General features: G+C 41.0%; 1 pseudogene; it reads right to left on the bottom strand.

Moving 5' to 3' along the window:
- Positions 1–735: 735 nt before the first annotated feature.
- The window catches only part of LOC122488199, a 58366-nt pseudogene continuing 44259 nt past the window's right edge, over positions 736–14842 (bottom strand).

Here is a 14842-nt window from a genome sequence, read left to right as displayed (position 1 = left end):
AAAGCCAAAATTCTCACAAAGGAGACTCACTCTCACGAAACTGTTACTTAGAGAACTTCCGGAAGCATGTGTCCCTAAAGCCATTTGAGGACAGGTAAGGAGACACCCTCCCCTCATTCTTTACCATAGGATTCCAGTTGAAAGTGGGCCAGAAGTGAGCATTTCTAAATAGTTCAGAAAAGTCCATAGCAGTGTTAAAAAGACGTTTAAGAACGTCTCTCTGTTGGGGCGCATCGGTGGCTCAGTGAGTTAAACGGCTGACTTCAGCTCAGGTCATGATCTCACAGTTGGTGAGTTCCAGCCCCACGTGGGGCTCTGTGCTGACAGCTCTGAACCCGGAGCCTGCTTCCGATTCTGCGTCTCCCTCTCTCTTCCCCTCCCCTCCTGGTGTTATGTCTCTTTCTCTCAAAAATAAATCAACATTAAAAAAAAATGTCTCTCTGTCTTTCTGTTTCTGTGAGTAGTGGTGCTCATCAGAATTTCCTAGTGGTGCAAGGACAAAGGCAAGTCCGGACACTTGCTCAGATGTTAGAATGGAAGGTGCACTGTTGGGTCGTCCTTAGAACGTGCTTCTGTGGGCTTTCTCCTGTATGTGGATCACCAGTGTGGGTCAAGTGGACTCCTGTGAGGGAGTGGTGTTTGGTGGCCAGGACCTCTTGGGCATTTCTTCCTAAGTGGAATACACAGCGGATCAGGGGGTAGGGGAGATAACACAGTGAAGCTACTCTTTCCAGCTCAGAAGGAGTTGATGAAGCCCATGTATGCATTCAAGAAGCCCATGGGATCCTCCAGCTGTGGAGAAAGGTTGATGTAGTCATCCAGAATCAGCACTGATAGGGATTCACATGATCCAATGGCCCATCGAGAAAAGTAAATGGCAACTGTTACAGAAGTAAGAGCTCCCACCCAGCATCTTCTAAACTTCCTTCTCTGGCTGAAATCCTGTAAGAGACTGTCGATAACTGAATTGCCATCATCGTTCTATATCCCTGCCTACATGTCCCACGGCTCACTCTCAGAGTGTCAGGCGCATGGCCCAAAGACGGGGCGTGAGACCTCAGGAGAAGGTTCATCAATCACGTGAGGATAGACGACAGCATGTTTCCATCTTTGAGAAACTTTTGGAGAAGGTGAGGACGGTGAGTCTTGGGAAGTACACGTCCCTTCGAGAGACAGAGACTGTTTATGGCAAGCTTCCCAGATCAATTCTGCTTGAACCTATAGAGCAGCCCCCGAGCAACGATATCTCCGTAATCATGAGACAAAAGGTTGATCTTGTGGTTTGGGAGCTCCAGATGCCACAGAGGTGCCTCCACAATGCCAGCCTGTTCAAATATGGAATAGTGATGTGGCCTCAGTTTGTCACCGAAGCCAAAACCCAAGACATCAAGGGCAATCACTGGATGAAACCTCAGGGTCAGGCCATCCCAAACCTTGTGCCAACCATAGCTGGATGTTGGAAAGCCATGTGAAAACACAACTATCGCAGACTTCCAACCACACCCACAGAACCTTGGTGGAAGATGCCTAGTCCCTTGTAGGTAAAAAATTTGCATGACAACTGCCATGAGTGAAGAGAGGGAGAACACTACGGGTAGGGAGGTGTGGGATATGCAGATAAGCCACAAGCAGGGACACAGCCAGTAACCCCACCTGAACCGCTTATCCTGGTCCAGGTAAGATCTGGACTACAAGACTCAATGTTTGGAAGAGAGCTCACATTCCATATTTAATTAGAACCCTATGGCTGGAATGAGACCTGGGAGGAAATAGCAAGACAGAGAAGTGAGATACTTTAGACGTGTATAGCTTAGGCGGGAAATGTACTAGGGTCCTAGAGTTAGAAATTCCTGGTAACAAAGAATCCCCTAGTGTTTATTAGGGATCAAAAAGGGACCGTGTCTCAGTTATGCCATCTAGATCACAAGCAGATACAAGGAGCACCATTCTAAAGCAAGGCCTCAGAATCTTAGATGGTTTCAGAAGTATGATGTGATGCCAAGCTGGGAGGAGGGAGACACTTGCCTTTGGTACAAATGCATATGTCTTGGGGAAACAGCACTGGGTTGGGTATCAACAGGTATAAATTCTGGTTCCAGATGCCTTGTGTGTAAATCAACACCGCTCAATTTCCCTTTCTGTAAAGGGAACTGTAATCTACCTCTCAGGGCCAACATGTTAGTTAAAATGTCTAATCAAAAAGAATGGGCAAACACACCCAGGGCTATCAATTGGTACTGTGCTCAGAGCAGGTGTGGCAAATGAATTTCAACGTGTGTGAAGACCAATATTCTGAATGGGGTCGTCCCTGGGAGCAATGTATTAAGACGGCAATCGAGGAGCTAAGTACGCTATCGTATGTTTTGAAATCTATTCCCCGTGTTGTAGAAACAACACCTAAGTGTGGAATTGACCGGCAAAGGTCAACGATACCAGTTTCGTATGCAAAAGCCAAGCACGATTCTTTCCAAACACTTTCTGTTCGTTCTGCTTTTCCAATTGGTTGTAATAGCTGGAGTCTCTAGGTGGCTTTTTTTTTTTTTAATGATGTGCGGAAACCTGATTATCTTCTAGCCAGACTTATTTTTCACAGTTTCTTTTGAACTCATCTACTTGAGATCTAACAAAGGAAAAACTAGCATTGTTGCTAAGGGCAACCTAAGAAATGAATTCTATCATGTGTGAAATAGGCGCTCCCCTTGGAAAGTCTGTCAATAATGATTTCTGGTGCAGACATCTCCAACGGGTAGATAGTGACCCATCAATAGCTTCATCACCCTGTCTTCTCAACGTCAGGACATCTACTTCTGGGCCTCTTCAGCCCACCAAATAGGTAACGATGGGCAAGAATTCCCCACATCTCTGCAGCCCCAACCCCTTATTGATAGCTAGGTAATAATTAACAAAGCTTAGTTTCCATCAGGCATCTGTCAAGCACTTTAAAAATATTAACTCATTTAATCCACATGACAAGGGCATAAAATAGGGACTCTTGTTATCTCTATGTTACAGAAGACAAAAGAAACAAAGTCCGGATGCAATTTGCCTAAATCCATACCAGTGAGAACTGGAGTCTGAATCCAGGTGATCTGGATGTAATGTGCTCAACCGCTCTGCTAGGCTCATGCCCAATACTTGAGGTGAGGATTTGTGTGGAATGAGTAATAAATTCAGCCAGTGATATACACATATTTTACTATTTTTTTAATGTTTATTTATTTTTGAGAAAGGGAGACAGAGCACAAGAGGAGGAGGGGCAGAAATCCAAATCAGGAGACACAGAATCCAAATCGGACTCCAGGCTCTGAGTTACCAGCACAGAGCCTGACGAGGGGCTTGAACCCATGAACCGTGAGGTCACGACCTGAGCCGAAGTTGGACACTGAACCAACTGAGCCACCCGGCGCCCCTCATCCAATTATACTTTAAAGTTACTTATGAAATTATCTGATGACGTATGTTTCCATTTTCCATCTTTGCTTAAATTTAACTCTTTGGTTCAATCTTATTCTTTCTGATAGGACTACACGGTGTCAAATCCAGTTGGGATTGAGTTTATAACGGAAAGTCAAGGGATAGCATGGGGCCTCAAAGCTCCTACCTGGACACAATGCTTCTCTATTTCTAGAACAGCTTTTAGGTTACTAAATAACACACCCTAGAGCTAGATCTACAAACTGGTGAAGGTCATTAAAGTCTCTCTTTGTGGCTAAAAGCAAATGTTAGAAGATTTGCCCTGGTCTTCCAGCATGGAAGAAACCCACAACCACAGTCCTTTAGTTGCCATTGAGTTGATGTGCTATGATGCCGCTGAAGACGTCCATGTGTTTCTTTCCTAAGATCTCCCACGGCTGTCTCCCCTGGCTTCCCTGAGACTGGGGCGCATCTGCTGGTATTAGCAGCACTGGGTAAGCTTGCCATTTATTTACTTCGAGCCAACTGTGATCAAAAGCCCCTAACAGAAGCTAAAAAGATAGCTTAGTGGAATCAACATCTGGTAGATAATACTTAAATTCCCTGCAATCCTGCGTTTACATCCTAGTAGGGTAAAATCAATCTTCCCTTTACTGGGAAAAATGCAATCAACTATAACTTTCTCAGTGTGCGTTTGTTGGTTTTAAACTTTTAAAACTAAATCATATTTGTTTTACACAGAGACAACTGATAGCGTTTGAACTGATTTGTCGCATCTCCGGACAAACTGGGTATATGATGAAAATCTGTCAATATCGTTTAATGACTGCCGGATCAAACACGAGTTTTTAAGTTGAGAAACAGTATCTTAATAAAGTCTTCAAGTATGCTTATTTTTATTATGAAATGGTTGAAGTATCACAGTAGAAAACTCAAAAGTAAAACAGGATTTATTCCTTAACTTAGATATAAAGACAATTGGGTCTGAATTTGAAAGAGATAGTAGTAAAAATAATAAAGTTAAATTATATTTTACATGCTCTACTTTTCTCTGTAATTAGGTGACTTGGAAGGATTTATGTGTTTTCAATTATGTGGACCCTTCCTATTCTGAAATGAATCTGGGCAAACGAAAATTATTACTACAGAGAGTCACTATTTCGGATGAAATTATTTCAATTCCATTGTTTTGGGGTAGAAAATACTTGAGACTATCAACTTGAAAAGTCATTTGCCTTCATTATATGCTATCGATTTAACTTTATCTGGACTGGATAAAAGGTATGAATAATAGAAAAATAGTACATTAGAAAGAAACTAGAGCCTTAATTAAATAAATGTATCATTTAAGTTTTCTATAACGGTAAACTTGTACTCAGAATTTTATTCAGTCATGTATAATTATAGGAATATATACTTGGGATTTCAAATTCCAAAGACAGGCCAAACCAAACGTCCTTAAAATGCAAGTAGTGAAACTGTTATAGCATAAAAAGTAACTGGTAGAAAAAATTATGTACACAAACCCTTATTCTTATTTTATAAACTTCGGTTATAAAATAAATTTGGTTGAACTCAAACACCAATCCGGTATATATATTTTTCTCCAGTTCACAAGACTCTCTTACAGGTTCTATTAGAAAGGAAAAAGAGGGGCGCCTGGGTGGCTCAGTCGGTTAAGCGTCCGACTTCAGCCAGGTCACGATCTGGCGCTCTGTGAGTTCGAGCCTCGCGTCGGGCTCTGGGCTGATGGCTCTGGGCTGATGGCTCTGGGCTGATGGCTCGGAGCCTGGAGCCTGCTTCTGATTCTGTGTCTCCCTCTCTCTCTGCCCCTCCCCCGTTCATGCTCTGTCTCTCTCTCTCTGTCTCAAAAATAAATGTTAAAAAAGAATTTAAAAAAATAAATAAAAAAGAAAGGAAAAAGAAACATACTTTTTTTTCTTTTCTCACAGACCTTCTTTTAGACTGTAAGTGGAAAGATATTACCTGTATCCTTATCATGCACAGAACAACTTATCAGGAAAATAGATAGGAAGCTCACACGAAATGAACACATAATTTTAGAAAAGGGTTTTGCATTTGGTCAGCCATTCTTTTTGGAGAAGTAAGACCTTAGTGCAGCTTCTAAATGGTAACTAAGTGACCAAACCAGTGCTTCTCTATGAAAATTCCTACAATATTTCAGTAGTTTTGGATTTTGCATAGAAAACAAATGGATAACTTGGGAATAACTGGACTTATGGAATTCATAGAATCATATACAGTTCACATAATTGTATTAAACACAAAACACAGCAGAAATCTATCATGGGAGACAACCACCAAATGCAACATCATGCAGCATGTATTAAGACTCTGGTATTAACTTCTAATACAGCCACATCTCAGTGAAACATGGCCCTATGACAAAACAAGCAACAACCAACAACGAGACCAACAAATGCCTTTATTTTTCCTTCTTATGTTTGGTCAAGTATATTATCCAAAACCTACTCCCCATACCTCAATGGAAAGGCTCTGGTTTTTCCTGTGAGACCCTTATTGCTAACTAGAAGTTTCTTCTCATTTGGATTACAATTGTTCACTCCATCTTGGATTCAATATAATCTTTTTCAGCTGTAGTTCTGTGCGAGCCTTTTTAAAAAATGTTTATTGATTTTGAGAGAGAGTGAGAGAGACAGAGCAGGAGTGGCAGAGGGGAAGAGAGACAGAGGGAGAGAGAGAGAACCCCAACAGGCTCTCTACTGTCAGCATAGGGCCCGATGGAGGGCTCGATTTCAGGAACAATGAGATCATGACCTGAGCCAAAATGAAGAGACGACGCTCAACTGACTGAGCCACCCAGGAGCCCCTGTATGATGCTTTTTTGGAATATGTTCCAGAAGCCCTTGGTCCTTACTGCTCAGAAACAGCATAACTAGGTGTATCGAGTTTCATGAAACAACCTGATCCGAGATCTACATCTATGTATCTTTTCCCAATTGTATGACAAGAAGCAAACTATATAAAACTGTTGAATTCCATGATACTTCTGGGATAAGCCCCGCCCCCTTCCACAGCCGCCCCCTATATGCCGGCCTTTAGTCTCTGGGGCTGCAAGAATCTGATGAGAAGGGGCGCCTGGGTGGCGCAGTCGGTTAAGCATCTGACTTCAGCCAGGTCACGATCTCGCGGTCCGTGAGTTCGAGCCCCGCGTCAGGCTCTGGGCTGATGGCTCGGAGCCTGGAGCCTGTTTCCGATTCTGTGTCTCCCTCTCTCTCTGCCCCTCCCTGTTCATGCTCTGTCTCTCTCTGTCCCAAAAATAAATAAACATTGAAAAAAATTAAAAAAAAAAAAAAGAATCTGATGAGAAATGTTAACAATGATCTGGTTGCACAACTCCCTCCCTATTACTCACAATACTGTCTTTGTTGAGTTATCCGTTGGTTGTAGCCCTTCTCTCTCAGTGCTTTGTGCATCTGCCCCAAAGCAAAATGATTGGTGGAAGACTATGATTTTGTTTTTCAGGAGAGTGGAAAGCTGCTAGTGTCTAACACTTACCGAAGGCCTCAGACTTCCACTTGATGGGACAGGTACGGCATCATTTCCTCTCTAATTCAGAAAGATCAAGGCAAACTTGCAATACTCACAGTTGTAAAGGAAGCGAACAGGTATGGAAAACACAGATCTGCCCCTGGACTCTCCATTACCAAGAGGTAAACAGCGAGGAAACCCAAGTTGGCAGTTACAATGGCTTGAGAGGGTCACAACCTGCACACACGAAGTCAGGCAGGAAGGAGGATTCACATAACACTGTTGAAAAGGAAAATGATGTGCTCAGGCTTGGAATCAGGTGGTCAAGTCAGGCAAAAGTGTGGGTGGGACAGTGGCGTGTTAGGGAATTAATTCAATGACCGTAATGGAGCTTTCATTGTTTTGCACTTGAGAATGATGTAGTAATATGTAAAATCTTAAATTAGTCAAAACATTCCAATCCATTCCAGATGCTTCCATGTTGGGTTTAGAAGGAGCAGGGGGTCACTGGGTTCTCTAATGGAAAGATAACGTATGTCTCTGTCCATGCTAAATACTAATGACCTCTCACTGAGCTGTTATTATGTGCTATGCACCGTGTACAGTAACGTATTTATTTTTATCTATTTTCACATGATCTGCCTGACAATCCAGTGGGGTAGGTCTAGGCTCCATGTTACAGATGAGAAATGTAAGACTGGAAAAACATACCTTTCTCTGTTAGCAAAGAGTAAAGTCGGATTAAAGATTCCGTGATTCAAGCCCTGTGCTCTCTTTAATGTAATGTAATGGTTGAGCTGAAAATTTCACTCCTGGACCTAAGAATCCTATCATTACATCTGGTGTGGCAAGAGCCACAGAGAGAATTACCTTCAAATTATAACTATGTAAATGTAACCATTCATTTATTCAGGACAATTTGTTTCAGATAATGCTGCAGCAGTGAATAAGAGACAAGGTCCCTGACCCTTAGGAATAAACTTACAGCAAGCTGCTAAGGAGAAACAGAAAATAAACACATTTTCATGATATGTCAGACAAATAGAGCTGGGTAAGAAATTAATTGGGAATGCCTTTTTATAAAGGATGATTCGGGATAGACCCTTTGCTAAGAAGACAATTGTGACGAAGCAGGAAAGAACCATTTGGATATTGTTAGAGACCATGTTCCAGGGAGAGAAAATAGCAAATTTCAGTGGCTTTATGAAAGCAAAATGTATTTGGGAAACAGCATGCGTATCCGTGTAGCAGGAGCAGAACGGAGACGAGGCAGATTCGTACAGTTGGCCTTGAACAACACAGGGGTTAGGGGCACAGACGCCCTGCACAGTGAAAAATGCCCATATAACTTTTGACTCCTCCAAGTGTAAATCCTAATCGCCTATACCATTGACCAGAAGCTTTACTGATAACGCAGTCAATGAACAAGCATTTCGTATGCAATATATATTACTATTGCACACTTACAACGAAGTTAGCTAGAGAAGAGAATGACGCGATTAAGAAAATCGTAAGGAAGAGGAAAGTGTTTACAGTTTTGTATCTTTTCAAGGACACACATAACTGGAACCTGTGTTTTTCCAGGGCCAACCTTAGAAGTAAATGCAGAGAGAGGGATTAATGACCCACGAAGAGTCATCTGAAGGCTTCAAGGAGAGCAGCAGCATTCTCCCTGCAGTAAAGAGAAGGGTTTTTCTTTTATGTTTATTTATTTATTTTAAGAGACAGAGAGAGAGAAAGCATGGGTGCATGCATGCATGCAAGTGGGGAAGGGATGGGGAGAAAGAGAGAGAGAGAGAGAGAGAGAGAGAGAGAATCCCAAGCCTACTGCATGCTTTCAGGGCAGAGCCCAACACGGGGCTCAATCCCAGCAACCGTAAAATTATGACCTGAACCAAAATCAAGAGGCAGATGCTCAACCGACTGAGCCCCCCAGGAGCCCCTAAAGAAGTGTTTAAAGGGGCCAGTTGTTAGTCAGTTTGGACTGATTTAACAAAACACTATAGACCATGTGGCTTAAGTAGCAAAACTAGTTCTGAAGGCTGGGAAGTCCTGGACCAGGGAGCCAGCATGGTCAGGTTCCAGTGAAAGTCTTTTTTCTGGTTTGTGGACAGACTTTTACTTGCTGTGTCCTCCCACACACACACACACACACACACACACACACACACAGAGTTTGGGCACTTCACCTTGTAAGGACACTAATCTCATCATTACTTCTTGAAGGTCCCACCTCAGAATACTATCACACTGAGAATTAGAGCCTCCACAGATGGATTTGGGGATCGGGCTCAAATATTCAGTCCATTGCACTTGGAAATTGAAAAGGAGGCGTTACAATATGGATGATAGTGTGAGTAACAGATGAACACGGCTTGAGCAGGAAATTCTGGAACAGCAATTATCGAGGATCGGAATATCCTAGAGAATCTTTCTTTTTTTTTTAAGAGCACATTTTTTTCCAAATGTTTATTTTTGAGAGAGAGAGAGAGAGAGACACTATGAGCAGGGAAGGGGCAGAGAGAGAGGGAGACACAGAATCTGAAGCAGGCTCCAGGCTCTGAGCTGTCAGCACAGAGCCCGACGTGGGGCTCGAACTCACGGACCGTGAGATCATGACCTGAGCCGAAGTCGGACGCTTAACTGACTGAGCCCCCCAGGAGCCCCAGAATATCCTAGAGAAACTTGATTGTTTTCAGAACAGGGATAAACAGACTATACACAAATTTCAGCCTTTGTCCACATTCTTGGAATTAGAAAGTTTGTCTTCCGACTTCTTCAAATTCAGTCCATGGTGATTTTCAGGAGAAAGCTCAAGCTAGGATGAAATTCACCCTTTTCAAAATAGAGTCCCAAGAACATATCAAAATCCGCCCCCAAACACACACACGCTCATATACACAAGCATACATCCACACACAAGTACACACACACCTTCCAGTCCAGGAAGCAGTGAGTAATATTGGTTGCATGTGAGAACGTGGCCAGTGAACTCTGTTAGCCCAAGGACATGGGCTCCTAGGCCAATACTTAATCTTCATTTACTTGACAAACTGAGACCTTAACACAACTACCAAATGGTTATCTCTTTATCAAGGAGAAGTGAGGGATTTGAGGCAGGTGGGTCTCAAGAGATACCTAAGTGAGGCGTGTCTCACAACCTCATAACCTCATTTTTCTGTGAATTTGGGGGGGGGGGAGATGGGCTGGGCATTAGGTATCTGTTTGGTGGAAATGTTCTTGATGGAAGTTGAGAATCTCAACGAACGAAATGACCGACTGCCCTTCAGATCCATGGTGGTAAATGTGTAGCAGAAATATCTGCATGATTAAGAAAGTTTTCCTTTCGGGGCGTGTGAGTGGCTCAGTCGGTTAAGCGCCTGACTCCAGCTCAGGTCATGATCTTGGCGAGTTCGAGCCCTGCGCGGGGCTCTGTGCTGATGGCTCAGAGCCTGGAGCCTGCTGCGGATTCTGTGTCTCCCTCTCTTCCTGCCTCTGACCCATTCACATTCTGTCTCTGTCTCTCTCCAAAATAAATAAACATTAAAAAATTAAAAAAAAATAAGAAAGAAAAGAATGTTTTTCTTCCTTCAGCTGCATGCAGTTGCTAGAGTGATTTGTCTCTAGTAGTTGCACTGACTTACATGGCTTCCGAGTTGTCCAGCTGACAGAACTTGTCACATTGTACCGTGACTTCTGCTTTACTTGTCGATCTCCCTAATTAAGCTGTGAGCTGTTTTAAGGCAAAGAAAATATATGTATCTTTTTTACCTCTGGTCCTTTGGGCATGACAGTGCTCCACAAATAACTCCAAAAATAGATACGCTTTTAATGACAAACGTTCAATCTCAAACATCTAGATAGTGTGGATATATTTCTCTTTATAACAATTATCTGTCCTTGACCTGGTAATGAGGGATAAGCTTATTTCTGTAACAGACACTAAGTTCTCTGCCTGAAGTACTTGAAGTTATTTGTTCTTATATATTAATGGTAAATATGTAGGATGATTATTTTATCCTACGTAGCTATATTTCTAAGTATTTCTAAATTTATTTTAAACAATCAGCTATAGTTCAAGTTGGTAAGACTCTGATCTTTGAACTATCCTTCATTAAATTATTATGTCTACCACTGGATCATATAATATAACTAACATTTTTGTTGCATAATATACTATATTCTGGAAAATTGCAATCCCTTGAAAGCATCCTTGTATTAAATTTTATGAACAATTGCAATCAAGCAAATGTTTTCAAGCAGAGACACAGAGACTCCTGAGATTCTCCATTAACTCTCTTTAGAAGCAAAACTGACATTTGTTGGTTTAACTCTTATCATGACACCTGTTGTAGACTATTCTCAGAAAAAAAAAAGATTGCTTTGAAATGCATTTAAATAGTCCTGAATTCCTGTAAAACAGTAAGAGGTAATAATTAAAATTTTCAGAAATGTAAAATACACATGGCATATTGTATGATTATTGTCTGATTTTTCATTAGATTATTTATATGAAAATCAACGTCTTCATTTTCCCAGTAAATTCAAACTGTAAGCATACATAAATACCTAAATTCAAATGCAAGGATGAGATTTTTCCCTAAGTTTTAAGGAATGGAACTTACGTGTATAGTCTTTGGTCTAGAATGTCCAGTGTTGCCGTATATATCCAAGAACAGCCCTAAACTTAAAAGAAAGACTTAAAATTTAAAAAGAAGAGTTTTTACTCATATGTGGGATTTAAGAAACACAACAGAGGAACATAGGGGAAGGGAAGGAAAAGTACGATGAAAACATGGAGGGAGGCAAACCACAAGAGACTCTTAAATGCAGAGAATAAACTGAGGGCTCCTGGAAGGGAGGTGGGCTAAATGGGTGATGGGCATTAAGGGGGGCACTTTTTGGGATGAGCACGGGGCATTGCATGTAAGAGATGAATCAATGGGTTCTCCACCTGAAACCAAGACTACACTGTATGTTAACTAATTTGAATTTAAATTTAAATAAGTAAATAAACAAACAAATGGAAGAAGGAGGAGGACTAGGAGGAGGAGGAAGGGGAGGAGGAGGAGAAGAACCAGAACAATTTAAAAATAATCCAGAATTCTATACATTGTGGAACCTACTTCAGAATTAAACAAAGGAAAGATAATTTAGTCCCACTGGACCCAACCTTCAGGAAATTTATAAAGGACCTTCTTCAGGCTGAAGGGAAATGATGAAGAAATTTTTATCTAAGCATGTTAGTGCTAAGCTCTTATGAAAAGTTTTCTACTATTTGAAAGCCCAAAGAAAGTTACTCGGTCATTTTAGTCAGGGAAATTTATTTACATAATCACGTGAGTTGTCTTGTCCAGGGAAATTCACCTATGTTTGGCTTTGTTATTTACTCTTTTATTAGACCCCAGGCACCAGGTATGTTGTGCTTTTGTCCAGTTGAAAAGAACTCAAGTAGCGTTGCCTCATTGCCCTGTAGAGATACTTAACTGCTTTTGTATATAAGCTAGTAATCTTATTCTAACATTATTTTCCTTCCCAACTGTAGTGAGACATAAATGAACAGAGAGCATTGTGTCACGTTAAGGTGCACAACATGATAATTTTATATATGTACATATTATGAAATGATTGTCACAGTAAGGCTAGTTAACACACCCATCACCTCCCCCAGTTACCATTTTGTGCATGTGTGTGTGAGACAGAGAAAGAACATTCAAGATTTACTTTCATAGCGAATTTCAAGTATACAATACAGTATTGTTGGCTTTATTCACCACACTGTATGTGAGACCTCAAGAACTTCATCATATAACTGTGAATTTGTATCCTTTGACCAACATCTCCCCATTTCCACCACCCCTCAGTCCCTGGCAAAAAACCAGTCTACTCTGTTGCTTTGACTTTGATCTTTTTTTAGATTCCACATACAAGTGAGATCATACAGTATTTCTCTGTCTGATTTATTTCACTTAGAATAATGCCCGCAAGTTTCATCTATGCTGTCACAAATGGCAGGGTTTCCTTCTTTTGTAGGGATGAATAATATTCCATTGTACTTACATACCGTATTTGCTCTATCCATTCATCTGCTCACAGACGCTTAACTCATTACCGTGTCTTGAAAAACATGAATAATGCTGCAAAGTGGGGATGTAGATGCCTTTTTGAGATACCGATTTCATTTTTTTTCTGGTAGATACCTACATGTAGAACTGCTGTATCATACGACAGTTCTATTTTCATTTTTTTTTTTTTGGTGGGGGAAGAGAGAGAGAAAGGGTGTGGGCCCATATGAGCAGGGGAAAGGCAGAGAGAGAGGGAGACAGAGAATCTTAAGCAGGCCCCATCAGCACAGATCCTGATGCAGGAGTTGATCCCACGACCCTGGGATCAAGACCTGAGTTGAAATCAAGAGTTGGACGTTGAACTGACTGAGCCACCCAGGCGCTCCTATTTTCTTTTTTTTTACTGGACCTCCGCTATGTTTTCCATAGTGACTACATCCCCACCAATGGTGCACACGAATTTCCTTCTCTCCACGTCTTCACCAATACTCTTTATCTCTTGTCTTTTTGATAATAGCTATGCTGACAAGTTGAGATGATATCTCATCTCATTCTGGTTTTGTTTTGTGTTTTCTGGATGAATACTGATGTTCAGCATCTTCTCATGTACTTGGTGGTGATCTGTACATTTTCTTTGGAAAAATACCTATTTGGGTCCTTTGTCCATTTTTTAAGATGGATTATTTATTTCCCCAGTGAGTCACATCAGTCACTTATGTTTTGGATACAAACCCCTTATCAGATATATGGTTTAAAAATATTTTTTTCCATTCTATAGTTTGCTTTTTCAATTTTTTTGTTTCAAATTTATTAGCCAAATAAATTTTGTCTATTCAGAAGCTTTTTAGTTTGATGTAGTCCTATTTCTTTTTTTAACCTTTTTTAAAAATTTTTTTAATGTTTATTTTTGAGAGAGAGAGAGAGAGAGAGAGAGAGAGAGAAAATGTGAGTGGGAGAGGCAGAGAGAGAGGGAGGTGGAGAATCCCAAGCAGGCTCCAGGCTCTGAGCTGTCAGTGCAGAACCTGATGCAGGGCTCGAACCCACAGGCCAGGAGATCATGACCTGAGCCAAAGTTGAATGCTTAACTGACTGAGCCATGCAGGTGCCCCGAAGTCCAAATTCTTTATTTTTGCTTTTCTTGTTTGTACTTTTGGTGTCATATACAAAAAAAAAAAAAAACATTTCCAAAATTAATTTCAAGTGGAATTTGCCCTGTGTTTTCTTTTAGGAGCTTTACAGTTTAAGTTTTTACATTTAAGTCTTTATTTTTTGAGGTAATTTTTGGAAGTGGCATAAGATATGGGTTCAATTTCATTATTTTCCATGTAATACCTAGTTTCCCAAGCACCATTTTTCAAAGGGACTATCCATTCCCAGTGAGTATTCTTGGCTCTCTTGCCAAATATTAACTGTATAGGTATGGTCATATTTATGGATTCTTACTTCTGTTCCATTGGTCCATATGAATGTTTTGATGCTAGCATCTTACTACTTTGAATTCTATAGCTTGTATTAGAGTTATAAATCATGAAATATGATCCCTTAAGTTTTGTTCTTTTTCAAGATTGCTTTGGTTACTTGGGGACTTTTGTGGTTCCATGCAAATTTTAAAGAATTATTTTTTTCTATTTCTGTGGAAAATGGCACTGGAATTTCGATAGCAATTGCATTGACTCTGTAGATTGCTCTGGTTAGAATGGACATTTTTTTTTAATTTTTTTTTCAACGTTTATTTATTTTTGGGACAGAGAGAGACAGAGCATGAACGGGGGAGGGGCAGAGAGAGAGGGAGACACAGAATCGGAAACAGCCTCCAGGCTCTGAGCCATCAGCCCAGAGCCTGACGCGGG

The sequence above is a fragment of the Prionailurus bengalensis genome, chromosome A2 (assembly GCF_016509475.1).
Source record: "Prionailurus bengalensis isolate Pbe53 chromosome A2, Fcat_Pben_1.1_paternal_pri, whole genome shotgun sequence".
Classification (NCBI taxonomy): domain Eukaryota; kingdom Metazoa; phylum Chordata; class Mammalia; order Carnivora; family Felidae; genus Prionailurus; species Prionailurus bengalensis.
The sequence above is the reverse complement of the archived record's forward strand: the minus strand, read 5'-3'. Positions and strand labels throughout refer to the sequence as shown.